Raw genomic sequence first — 12,379 nt, 5'->3', positions numbered from 1 at the left:
TTGGAATGCACTTCCTGTCACATACCAAACACTGCAGCGTGTGGGTATTGCTGTACTGACAATGTTTGGCTCTACCTATGCATGCGAGCAGTCTTTCTCACATCTAAAGCACATCAAGACTAACATACGTTCACGTTTAACGGATGGAAGTCTCAACGCCTGCATGAAGCTAAACCTCACCACGTATGAACCAGATTACAAAGCCATCAGCAAATCCATGCAGCACCAGAAGTCACATTAACGGTAGGAAGTATTCTATTCATCGTTGGTTAGCAACAGCATTAAAACGTTATTATGTTATAAAAAAAAGAGTTCGGAGATTTGTTGTTCTTTAAAATTAAATACAAGTCAATGTGTGCACTTTATGTACAGTGAGACTATTTAATAAAGTTCAATTATTTATTACGCTGGGTGTGCCTGCTTGTATGTACCACTTTAAGTAGTAAATGCTTTAGTTCCCTATGGGTCTGAGCCTCTCTTTTTTGTTCATTTTCTGTAAGACCAACACTTTTAAAAGGGCCACTGACAGATACAATTGCTCCAGCGGTCACTTAGTACACAAAGGAGTGTTCCTCTCTGCTGCACTAAGCCACCGCTGGACCTAAACAATAATTCGCTGTAAAATAATAAAATAGATAATTGACATAACTGACAATGCGTTGTGTGACATGTCCAACATTCCAGCTTCTTTCTTCTGCGAATGCCTCAAAGCTGGCATTCTCTCAACATCAGGTGGGAAGAATGCCAGCTTCCAGTCATGCGCAGGAAAAAGAAGAAGCCAGACTGCTGGACTGATGTCATGCATCGCAAGCTCACAATGTAAGTTATTTATTTAATTTTTTTACTGCTAATTACCATTGTTTCAGTCCAGTTGTGGCTTTATACAGCAGGGAGGAGCATTCCTTGCTGTACTAAGTGAACATTGGAGCGATTGATCTGTCAATGGCCCTTTAAACATATTGTACGGCTCTCGCGGAATTATATTTCAAAATATGTGGCGTTTACGGCTCTCTTAGCCAAAAAGGTTCCTGACCCCTGATATAGAGGATGGGATTAATAGCACTATTTCTATTTTTGCAGATGACACCAAGCTATGTAATATAGTTCAGACTATGGAAGATGTTCATGAATTGCAAGCGGATTTAAACAAACGCAGCGTTTGGGCGTCCACTTGGCAGATTACGTTTAATGTAGATAAATGTAAAGTTATGCATCTGGGTACCAACAACCTGCATGCATCATATGTCCTAGGGGAGCTACACTGGGGGATTCACTTGTTGAGAAGGATCTGGGTGTACTTGTAAATCATAAACTAAATAACAGCATGCAGTGTCAATCAGCTGCTTCTAAGGCCAGCAGGATATTGTCGTGTATTAAAAGAGGCATTAACTCGCGGGACAGGGATGTAATATTACCACTTTACAAAGCATTAGTGAGGCCTCATCTAGAATATGCAGTCCAGTTCTGGGCTCTAGTTCATAGAAAGGATGCCCATGAGTTGGAAAAATACAAAGAAGAGCAATGAAACTAATAAGGGGCATGGAGAATATAAGTTATGAGGAAAGATTAAAAGAATTAAACCTATTTAGCCTTGAAATTAGATGACTATGGGGGACTTGGATTAATTTATATAAATATATGAATGGCCCATACAAGAAATATAGTGAAAACCTGTTCCATGTAAAACCCCTTCAAAAAACAAGGGGGCACTCCCTCCATCTGGAGAAAAAAAGGTTCAACCTGCAGAGGCGACAAGGGACAGTGGATGGCTTTAAAAAAAAAGGCACAGATCATTTCATAGAACAAAAAAAATCAGCTCCTATGTGAATGTATAGATTTTTTGTTTCATTCCTTCCCTTTCTCTCATCCCTTGGTTGAACTTGATGGACATGTGTCTTTTTTCAACCGTACTAACTATGATGGAAATGTCCATGAGTTAAACCACCGATCATTCATCAGTAGTAAAAAAAAAACAACTTCCTCACACTGGCAGCAGGGAAATGCTTTCCTCCAGCACTTTATCTTTAAAGGAGCTCGATCCATCTTGGGTTAGCACACAACATCCGACATAACCATGGGCGTAACTATAGCCATGGTAGCTGTTATGGGGATCATTTGGGTGCAAAAATATTGTTCCTTTTTATGGGGAATAACAAGTTAGTGGCTTTCTGCTATCCTGCATTACTATGTGGTTTTCTGATATATGGCGCTATTTCCATACATAATTATTGCTACCAATGCTGCTGCTTTAGTTTCCTGCCACAATGTAGTGGGGGCCCATATAATGTTGCTATGGGGACCTATGAATTCTAGTTACTCCCCTGGATGTAAATGAATGTTGAATGACCCTAAGTGGTTAATGAACAACAACCGATTCATATTCAGGAAATGGTTTAGTTAACAAGGTGGCTAAAGCATTATTTATTATGGGGGGTCAGCCTTCCGAATTATTACTCACAATGAAAAATGATATCACTTTACTGGAGTCTCCCTGTAATGAATGCGGATTTGCATTTTGACTGACAGAATCAAAGCACAAAGCATGGAACACGTAGATTGAGAGTGTACAATATAAACATTATAGATAGCAGCTTCCAAGTTATATGTGCTAGTCAAATTACTGCAAAATGATGGATATGCTTAGGTACATGAAACAGGAAAATATGCCAGAATTGGTATTAAGAGGTCTCTTTAAGGCTGTCCCTAAAACATTGCTTGGTGTAATAGGATCCTCTAAATTATCAACTAATAAAGTAAAGCAGTCACTGAAGGAAGAAAAACAATTCTAGAAATGTTAGAAGTAACACTGGAGCTCTATGTGCTCTATGAAACAAGCCTTGTGCAATGTGACCTAAACTAGTTTAGCCTTTTAGAATTATACAAAGATTGAATCCAATGCTGCCAAAGATTAGCTGCAGGGAGATATTCACAAATAACTGTTATGTTGACACATATCGAATTTACCATCTCCTATAACAACTGAAATGTATTCTAACAATCCTCAGAAAGCGCAGTACTGCCTGCAGGACAATGTAATACATGCATAGATCTTTTTTGAGATAGGGTTATCATCCACTATAAAATACGGCAATTATCCGTTCACGCTCAAGAGTAGTGGAGCTTTTGACAAAACAAGTTTGAAAACTATGGTGGTGCCCAATTAATCATCACCAGGTCACCTGCCGTGCTTTGGGAAATTATTTACCCACTTTGTGTTTTTCCTGTTTTGTTGACTTACGACCTGGAATTAAAGTGGATTAAAGTATTGACCCCCTAAAAGTCAATACTTTATAGAGACCCTTTTCACTGCAATTGCAAGTCTCTTGAGGTATGTCTTTATTAGCTTAGCACATCTAGACACGGAGATTTTAGCCCATTCTTCCAGCAAACGTCCAACTCCTTTAAGTTAGATGGGTTGCTTTGGTAAACAGCAGTCTTCAAGTCATGCCACAGATTCTCACTTGGATTGAGGTCTGGTCTTTGACTGGCCCATTTCAAGACATTTATAGGTTATAACTTAAACCATTACAGTGTAGCTTAACCCCTTCCCGCATTTTCACGTACAGTACAGTTCGGAGCTGGTGTTTTCCCACAATTCCACGTAACTGTACGTGAAGGAGATGGAGCTGGCTCAGGAGCTGAGCCAGCGACATCACCGCCGGGTGACAGCTGGCACGCTGAGGTATCGGCCACGACCGATTAACTCCTCACATCCTGCGTTCAATAGAGATTGCAGCATATGAGGAGTTTATAGCCACCCGCACCCCAGCAACATGATCGCTGGGTTGCCGGTGGCTGCAAAGGCGATCGGAGGCCTAATACTTACCTCCCGGTCTGCCAGCAACGAAATCCTCCTATGCCTATGTCGTCGGCGGGGCCCAAAAGGCTTCCGGTACCATCGGCAAGATGGCGCCAGCTCAGCTTCCGGCTCAGAAGCTGGAAGAGCGTCATCAACAGTGGCTGTCCGCTGTATGTTACAGCGGACATCCCACTGTAAAGGCAGGAACAGGAACAAGCCCTCATACAGCTCCGTCGACGAAAAAATTAAAACCGTTATGGCTCTCACAACTTGGCGACAGAAAAAATCCATTCTCTTTACAAAAGTAATTTTATTGTGCAAGAAGTTGTAAAACATAAAAAAGTTCTATAAATTAGGTTTTGCCAGAATCGCGTGGTGAACGCTGTATAAAAACTAAACAAATATGCCAGAATTGCTGTTTTTTGGTCACCTTGCCTCCCAAAAAAAAGGATAACAAGTGATCAAAAAGTCGCATGTACCCCAAAATGGTACCAATAATAACTACAGCTCGTCCCGCAAAAAAAACAGCACTCATACCACTACGTCTATGAAAAAATAAAATTAGTTAAGGCTCCAATAAGTCAGGAAAGAAAAAATATGCAGTTGTACCGACCCGAGGGGAACATTTCTTTTGTTTCAAGTGGTGAATTATCAAGGCCCCTAAAATTAGGGAACCAGGAAGGGGAGGGCCCAAACATATCTGCTGGAAGCGAGGGTGCCCGTATTATAGCAGGACAACACTTTCCCGGCAAAATTCCCCAAACTACAAAGATGCCAAGTGTGGACCAAAAGGGGAATAAGTAAGGACCATTTATTAGTGAGACACCGGCCTGTGCAGAAAGGATTGTGTCACAGCGTAACACACATCTATGGATCATTTTATAGTTTTTTTTTACCCCATTATTATACCACCTGACTATGCCCCTGATATACTCAGCCCGGCTTACATGTACCCCCACATTATAAACGGAAAAACCAGTAAGACTACCAAGCAACAAAACTACTACCAAGCAAAATCCACGCTCCAAAAGCCAAATGGCGCTACCTCCCTTCTGAACCCTACAGTGTGCCCAAACAGCAGTTTACTGCCACATAAATGGCATCGCCATACCCGGGAGAACCCTTTTAACAATTTTTGGGGTGTGTGTCTCCAGTGGCACAAGCTGGGCACGACATATTTGCCACTGAAATAGAATATCTAGGGAAAAATTTAAATTCATTCATGGAAAAGGCCTGTGGGGTGAAAATGCTCACTACACCCCTTAATAAATGCCTTGAGGGGTGCAGTTTCCAAAATGGGGTCACTTCTAATATGCTCACTACACCCCTAGGTGAATACCTTGATGGGTGTAGTTTCCAAAATGGGGATCCACTGTTTTGGTCCCACAGGGACTTTGCAAATGCGACATAGCGCCCAGAAACCAATCCAGCAAAATCTGTACTCCAAAAGCCAAATGGCGCCCCTTCCCTTCTGAGCCCTACTGTGTGCCCAAACAGCAGTTTATGACCACATATGTGGTATTGCCGTACACCGGAGAAGTTGCTTTACAAGTGTTGGGGTGCTTTTTTCATTTATTTGTTGAGAAAATGAAAAATTTTCAGCTAAAACTACGTCTTTTTGAAGAAAAAGGTTTTTTTTTATTTTCACTGCCCAATTTTAATAAAATCTATGAAACACCTGTGGGGTCAAAATGCTCACTACACCCCTAGATGAATTCCTCAAGGGGTGTAGTTTTGTGAATCAAATCACTTTTGGGGAGTTTCCACTGTATTAGTACCTTAGGAGCTTTGCAAATGTGACATGGTGTCAAGAAACCAATCCAGCAAAATCTGTGCTCCAAAAACCAAATGGCGCTCCTTCTCTTCTGATCCTTGCCGTGTGACCAAACAGCAGTTTATGACCACAAATGGGGTATTGCCGTACTCCAGAGAAGTTGCTTTACAAATGTTGGGGTTCTTTTATTCCTTTATTTGTTGAGTAAATGAAAAATTTTGAGCTAAAGCTACATCTTATTGGAAAACATAATCATTTTTATCTTCACTGCCCAATTCTAATAAAATCTATGAAACCCCTGTGGGGTCAAAATGATCACTACACCCCTAGATGGATTCTTCAAGGGGTGTCGTTTCCTAAATGGAGTAACTTTTTTGGCGTTTTCACTGTTTTGGTCCCTTAGGGGCTTTGCAAATGTGACGTGGTCTCCGCAAACCATTCCTGCTAAATTTGAGCTCCAAAAGCCAAATGGCGCTTTTCCCTTCTAAGCCCTGCCGTGTTTCCAAACAGCAGTTTTTGACCACATTCGGGGTATTGTTTTACTCGAGAGAAATTGTTTTACAAATTTTGTGTTGAATTTTCTCCTTTAGTCCTTGTGGAAATTAGAAAAAATTAGCTAAACCTACATTTTTTTGAAAGAATGTAGATTTTCATTTTCACGGCCTACTTCCAATAATTTCTGCAAAAAACCTGCGGGGTGAAAATGCTCACTATAATCAAAGATAATTTCCTCAAGGGGTATAGTTTCCAAAATGGGCTCACTTTTGGGGGATTTCCACTGTTTTGGCACCGCAAGAGCCTTTCAAACCTGACATGGTACCTAAAATATTTTCTAATAAAAAGGAGGCCCCAAAATCCTCTAGGTGTTCCTTTGCTTCTGAGGCCTGTGCTTCAGTCAATAAGTGTACTAGGGCCACATGTGGGGTATTTCTAAAAACTGAAGAATCTGGGCAATAGATATTGAGTTACGTTTCTCTTGTAAAACTTTCTGTGTTACTAAAAAAATAGATAAAATATGAATTTCTTCAAAAAAAAAAAAGAAATTAGAAAATTTCACCTCTACTTTGCCTTAATTCCTGTGAAACGTCTAAAGGGTTAAGAAACTTTCTAAATGCTGTTTTGAATACTTTGAGGGGTAAAGTTATTAAAATGGGGTGACTTATCGGGGTTTCTAATATATAAGGCCCTAAAATCCGCTTCACAACTGAACTGGTCCCTCTAAAAATAGCCTTTTTACATTTTCTTGAAAATGTGAGAAATTGCTGCTAAAGTTTTAAGCTGTGTAACGTCCTATAAAAATAAAAGGATGTTCAAAAAACGATGCCAATCTAAAGTAGACATATGGGTGATGTTAATTAGCAACAATGTTGTGTGCTATTACTATATGTCTTACAAGCAAATACATTTAAATTTAGAAAAATGGTAATTTTTGCAATTTTTCGCAAAATTTTGGTGTTTTTCACAATTAAATACTTAATGTATCGAGAAAATTTTGCCAGTAACATAAAGTCCAATGCGTCACATGAAAACAATCTCAGAATCGCTTGAATAGGTAAAAGCATTCCGACGTTATTACCACATAAAGGGACACGTCAGATTTTAAAAAAAATTCTGTGTCCTGAAGGCCAAAACAGGCTGCGTCCTTAAGGGGTTAAGCATTATGTTTAGGGTCATTGTCCTGCTGGAAGGTGAACCTCCCTCCTATTTTAAAATCTGTGGCTGACTGAAAAAGATTTTCTTTAAGAATAGCCACGTATTTTCTGCCATCCATCTTTCCTTCAATCTAGACCAATTTTCCAGTCCCTGCTGATGAAAAGCATCCCCACAGCATGATGCGGCCACCGCCATGCTTCACTGTGGGAATGGAGTTCTTGGGGTGATGGGAAGTGTTGGGTTTGTGCCACACAGAGTATCCCATGATGGCAAAAATGTTTACATTTCGTTTTATTTTATTATTCCATGTATTTGGAAGTCGGCTACATGCTTTTTGGCAAACTCAAAATTTATTTTCTTATATTTTTCTTTAAGCAATGGCTTTTTTCTGGCCACTATTTTGTAAATTCCCATTCTAGAAAGTGTACAACTTATAGTGGTCCTATGGACAGATACTTCCATCTCTGCAGTAAATCGTTGGCGCTTCTTCAGTGCTATAGTTGGTGTCTTTGTTGAATCCCTGATTAATGCCCTCCAATCCCATTCTGTGAGTTTTGGTGGGTGGACTTCTCTGGTCAGCTTTCTAGTTGTGATATATTAGTTTCATTTTGTTGTAATGGAGTTATTGGTTTTCCATGGAATGTTCAAAGTTTTGGATTTTTTTTTTTTTTTTTTTATAACCCAACCCTGATGTATACGTCTTAACAACTTTGTCTCTGACCTGTTTGGAGTGCTCTTTGGTCTTCATGTTGCTTGTTTAGCGGTGTTGCAGAACAGGTGTATTTATACGGACATCATGTGACAGATCATGTGATACTTTGATTATACATGGAGGGACCTTATTCAACCAATTATGTGACTTCTGAAGTTAATTGGTTTGGCCAGATCTTATTTAGGAAACAGCATTAACATACTCAGAAATAAATACATGATAACTTGTACATCTGGGTTCTGGGAAATATCATAAAGAATAAACCTTACTAATGAACATTGTGCTCCAGATTCAGGCATGTGAATGGACACGGACTGGAGTATAGAATTATTTATCCTGCGTGCAGGACAAGATTACGATTAATGGAGAAAAATGGGCAAAAAAATTGGTTGGAGCCCCATGGCACTCCTGGAACCTGACCCTTATAGAAACTACATCTAGAAAAGGTGGCCACGCATGTGTGTGACCCACTCCACTGAACACTGCAGGAATTATGGAGATAGTCAAGCCAGTGACTCCCCCTAGATTTTAAAGAGAGAGCCACATGAATGATGACAACCTCTTTTAGCTGTAAAGAATCACCAAACAGCCATCACGGAATCCCTGTCCGTCTCAAAGGTGAGCAGTTAATAAACAGTGTATATCCATATAAACAGTAAATGCCAAGGGGATAGATAGATAGATAGATAGATAGATAGATAGATAGATAGATAGATAGATAGATAGATAGATAGATAGATAGATAGATAGATAGATAGATAGATAGATAGATAGATAGATAAACTAATGTAGTCTGCACAAGTAAAAAACAAATGACTCTTCCATTGTGCTTGCACTCCTCCCACTGGGTGTTTTCATTACCACGAAGAACCTCCTGCACGGTGTATAATAAAACTTTCTAAATTATTACACCTATATTGGTTTGCCCATTGATCTTGATATGCCACTTTTTCCAGTTTCATCACAACTATACAGGTCTATTCTGGGTCTAGGACTCTTGATTTAAAAAGTTACTGTCTCTATGTGTGGTCGTTTTGGCACCTGTTGGGGGTTGTCACTTAATTTCATCCACATATAAGAGTGAATGGAGAAGTTGTGCTCCTAGAAAGGCGGAAGATGCACCAACGGTTGAAGCAACTTAAATTTTGGTGCACTTTCTACATTATTTATAGCATATGATGTAAGATATATATAATTGTTAAATAAATCCTAACTTAATGAGCATCTGTCAGTTTGCATGACATGTCTGTTTTAGTAAATACTTGTATTCCCTATGAAATAAAAATTCTGGAATCACATATATCGATTTTCAGCAACATATTCAGTAAATAACATATTTTAGATATCATAACAGCTGTAAAGTGCTAGATTAGGCATGTCTTATTATTAACTCAACATAATGTGACCAGTTCACCTTTTCACCTTCGACCTGAAAGATTTGTTAAATGTCTACTAAACTGTGTGAGTGAAACCTGTGTGTAAAACAGATGCTACAGATGTTACCAAGTAACAAGTGCTGTCTTATCAAAGACATTTTCAAGATAAAGGGAACTTATAATTGCTTTCACATTCACGAGCATCCAAACATGAGTATTCTTGTACAACTGGTAATACATCAATTATAGTAATATGCAACCTTTCTTATTTTATGTTAATGGAATCTCATCAGTTAAAGTTGTTACCCCATATTAGACCTGCCATAAATGTCTGATGGATGGAGGTCCAACCACTGAAATAAGGTGTTCTGTTTAATAGGCATGATTCATGATGTAGTGCAGGGACTTATCTGAATGAAGTCGCCTTGTGGCTTGTAGGCTCATGAAATTTCAAAATGTGCGCTAAAAACCTCCTATTTAAAGGGGTTGTCCACAACTGGACAACTGATGACCTATCCACCGGATAGCTCATCAGTATGTAATTGGTGAGGGTCTGACACTCAGACCCCCGCACCGATCAGCTGTTCCATCTGCCTCCAGGCGCTGGATGTTTTAAAAGGTTTGCAGTAGTTTGAGTCGCAAGCAGATGGCTCCGCTTCAAGTGAATAGGAACAGAGCTGCAGCTATACAGAACAGCCGCTATGCAATGGTCGGAGCCATATGCTTCCGGCTCCAACTACAGCATACCGTTTAAAACATACGGCACCCGGAGGTAGCTGATTGGTGCGGGGTCCGGGTGTCCGACCTGCACCGATCATATACTGATAACCTATCTTGTGGATAGGTCATCAGTTGTCCGGTGGTGGACAACCCCTTTAACTGGTTGCCGACACAGGACGAGAATGCTCGTCCTGAGCGGCGAGTACTTGGCGCATTAGGACGAGCATTCTCGTCCTGTGTGACAGCCGTCTGTGCGTGCGATCAAGAGCGGGGCAACGGCTGTAATACTCAGCCACGGCCCGCTCTGACAGCGGAGAGGAGAGAAACATCTTCTCGCCACCGTTAACCCTTTGAATGCCGCGATGAAAGCTGATCGCGGCGTTCAACGAGTGGGTACTGCACTTTGATCGCATCACAGAAGATAACTGTGACGCGATCAAAGCCCACAACTTGTATGGCCAGACAGCCCAGGGTCCATATTTAATGTTGTTAGGGCATACTTAGGTATGCCCTAACAACTGCCTGTGTACAATCAGTAACAGGCTAATGTACTGGCAAATAGATCTATGCCAGTACATTACAGTTACAAAATCAAAATGATAAATCCCTTTATGGGATTAAAAAAAAAAAAAGTTAAATGAATGTAAAAAAAATAATGATAAATAAATAAAAAGTACAAAAAACACTTTTTTTATAATAAATAAACTTTTTAAAATATAAGTCCCAAAACATAAAATAATGTACACATATTTGGTATCGCCACGACCGTAACAACCTGTACAACAAATGTATAACACTATTTATGATGATCGGTGTATGGTGTAAAAAAAAATATTAAAACTGCTGCGGAACTGCTTTTTTTCTGCATTTTCGCCAAAATAAAAATTTATAGAAATTAAACGATAATGTATTTGTACCAAAAAAATGGTACCTACATAAAGTACAACTTGTCCCGCAAAAAGCAAAGTCTCATACAACTACTTCGTACAAAAAAGAAAAGAGTTATGAGCGTCGGGATGCAAAGAGGGAAATATAAAAAAAATTGTTCTGTCCTCAAGGACAAAATTGGCCGTGTCCTTAAAGGGAATGTGTTGCCAGAAAAACATGTTTTTTTTTTTTAATTAAACATTTAGTGTGTAGGTGATTAAACATTGTTCACATTTTTTTTATTTTTTTCACGAGTCAGGAAATATTATAAATTAATTCTAATTTATAATATTTTCCATTGCTGGTCACTAGATGGAGCTATTCCCAAAATTGCAGCATTGAAAAATTGGGTAAAAAGCCCTCGCTCTAGTGAGCTCTCAGCATCCCCCCCCCCCTCCTTTATCCTGGCTAGTGCCGGGATAAACGAGGGGTTTGAACGGTCTAACCTCCTACACTGTGTGTCGCCATTTTTTGAGCTAACACACAGTGTAGAAGGTTTACATACAGTAGTAAACGTACACAAACACGAACATACATAGAAATCTCTTACCTGCTCCTGCCGCCGCGGCTCCCTCCGGCCCGTCCGCTCCGTCTGCTGCCGCTGGTCCAAGTGCACAAGTCCGGAAGCCGCGACCGGAAGTAGTAATCTTACTGTCCGGTCGCGACTTCCGGTCCACAGGAAAATGGCGCCGGACGGCGCGCATTTCAAATTGGACTGTGTGGGAGCGGCGCATGCGCAGTTCCCACACAGACGGCGTACATGTTAGTGGATGGAACGGGCCCCGTTTGCAGTCCCTTTAATTGTGCTGAGAATTCATGTTATTTTATCACTGTTTGCAATGTTTTCTTCCTGGCTAAACCAGTTAGCTAATCTCTTAATAGTTAGTATGTTTAAAAAAAGACACTTCCATCAAGTTCAACCATTTTCTGCACTCAACTTCATCCTAGCTGAGTGCAATAAATAAGTTACAGCAGTTATAGAGCAATAATTTTGTCACAGGGTCACAGACTTCTTAGTAATGCATGCTCCATGCTGCATAGCCGTTCAAATATGAGACAAGCATTGATCTTACTCTTGAATATCAGTGGATCCTGCCTTGCTACTATAAAATAAATCAAATCTACATATCTTATTGTGAATTTTTAAACTATGACCCCAGTTGAGACTACAGCCAGGTTTTTTTTTCACATGGGAGTTGTATATCTATGTTTTTTAAATAAACACAATAATGAATCAAAACATTTTTATGATTTTACTCTAGATGTAATCTCAATTTTTCTTTAAAGAGTTTCTCCACCTATATTTATTTGTAGAAAAATGTATTTTTTTTATATGAGAGAGAGAGAGAGTGAGAGAATAGAATGAGCACTTCCGAGCCTCTTTACCCTTCTTACCACAAGGGGGAACTTACTGAAGA

At 39.8% G+C, this 12,379-nt stretch overlaps 1 protein-coding gene and 1 long non-coding RNA gene across 3 annotated transcripts in view; one reads left to right on the top strand and one right to left on the bottom strand.

Annotated features, from left to right (window-relative positions):
• The window catches only part of THSD4 (thrombospondin type 1 domain containing 4), a 684,213-nt gene that overhangs the window by 285,390 nt on the left and 386,444 nt on the right, over positions 1-12,379 (bottom strand). The gene's annotated exons all lie outside the window — the stretch shown is intronic.
• The window catches only part of LOC142749630 (uncharacterized), a 28,286-nt gene continuing 16,641 nt past the window's right edge, over positions 735-12,379 (top strand). Inside the window, exons 1-2 of the long non-coding RNA XR_012882435.1 lie at positions 735-819; positions 8,228-8,556. This is a non-coding gene — a long non-coding RNA (uncharacterized LOC142749630). The remainder of the gene's footprint in view (positions 820-8,227; positions 8,557-12,379) is intronic.

The sequence above is a fragment of the Rhinoderma darwinii genome, chromosome 3 (assembly GCF_050947455.1).
Source record: "Rhinoderma darwinii isolate aRhiDar2 chromosome 3, aRhiDar2.hap1, whole genome shotgun sequence".
In the NCBI taxonomy this organism is placed as follows: domain Eukaryota; kingdom Metazoa; phylum Chordata; class Amphibia; order Anura; family Rhinodermatidae; genus Rhinoderma; species Rhinoderma darwinii.
This window is presented reverse-complemented; position numbering and strand designations above follow the sequence as displayed.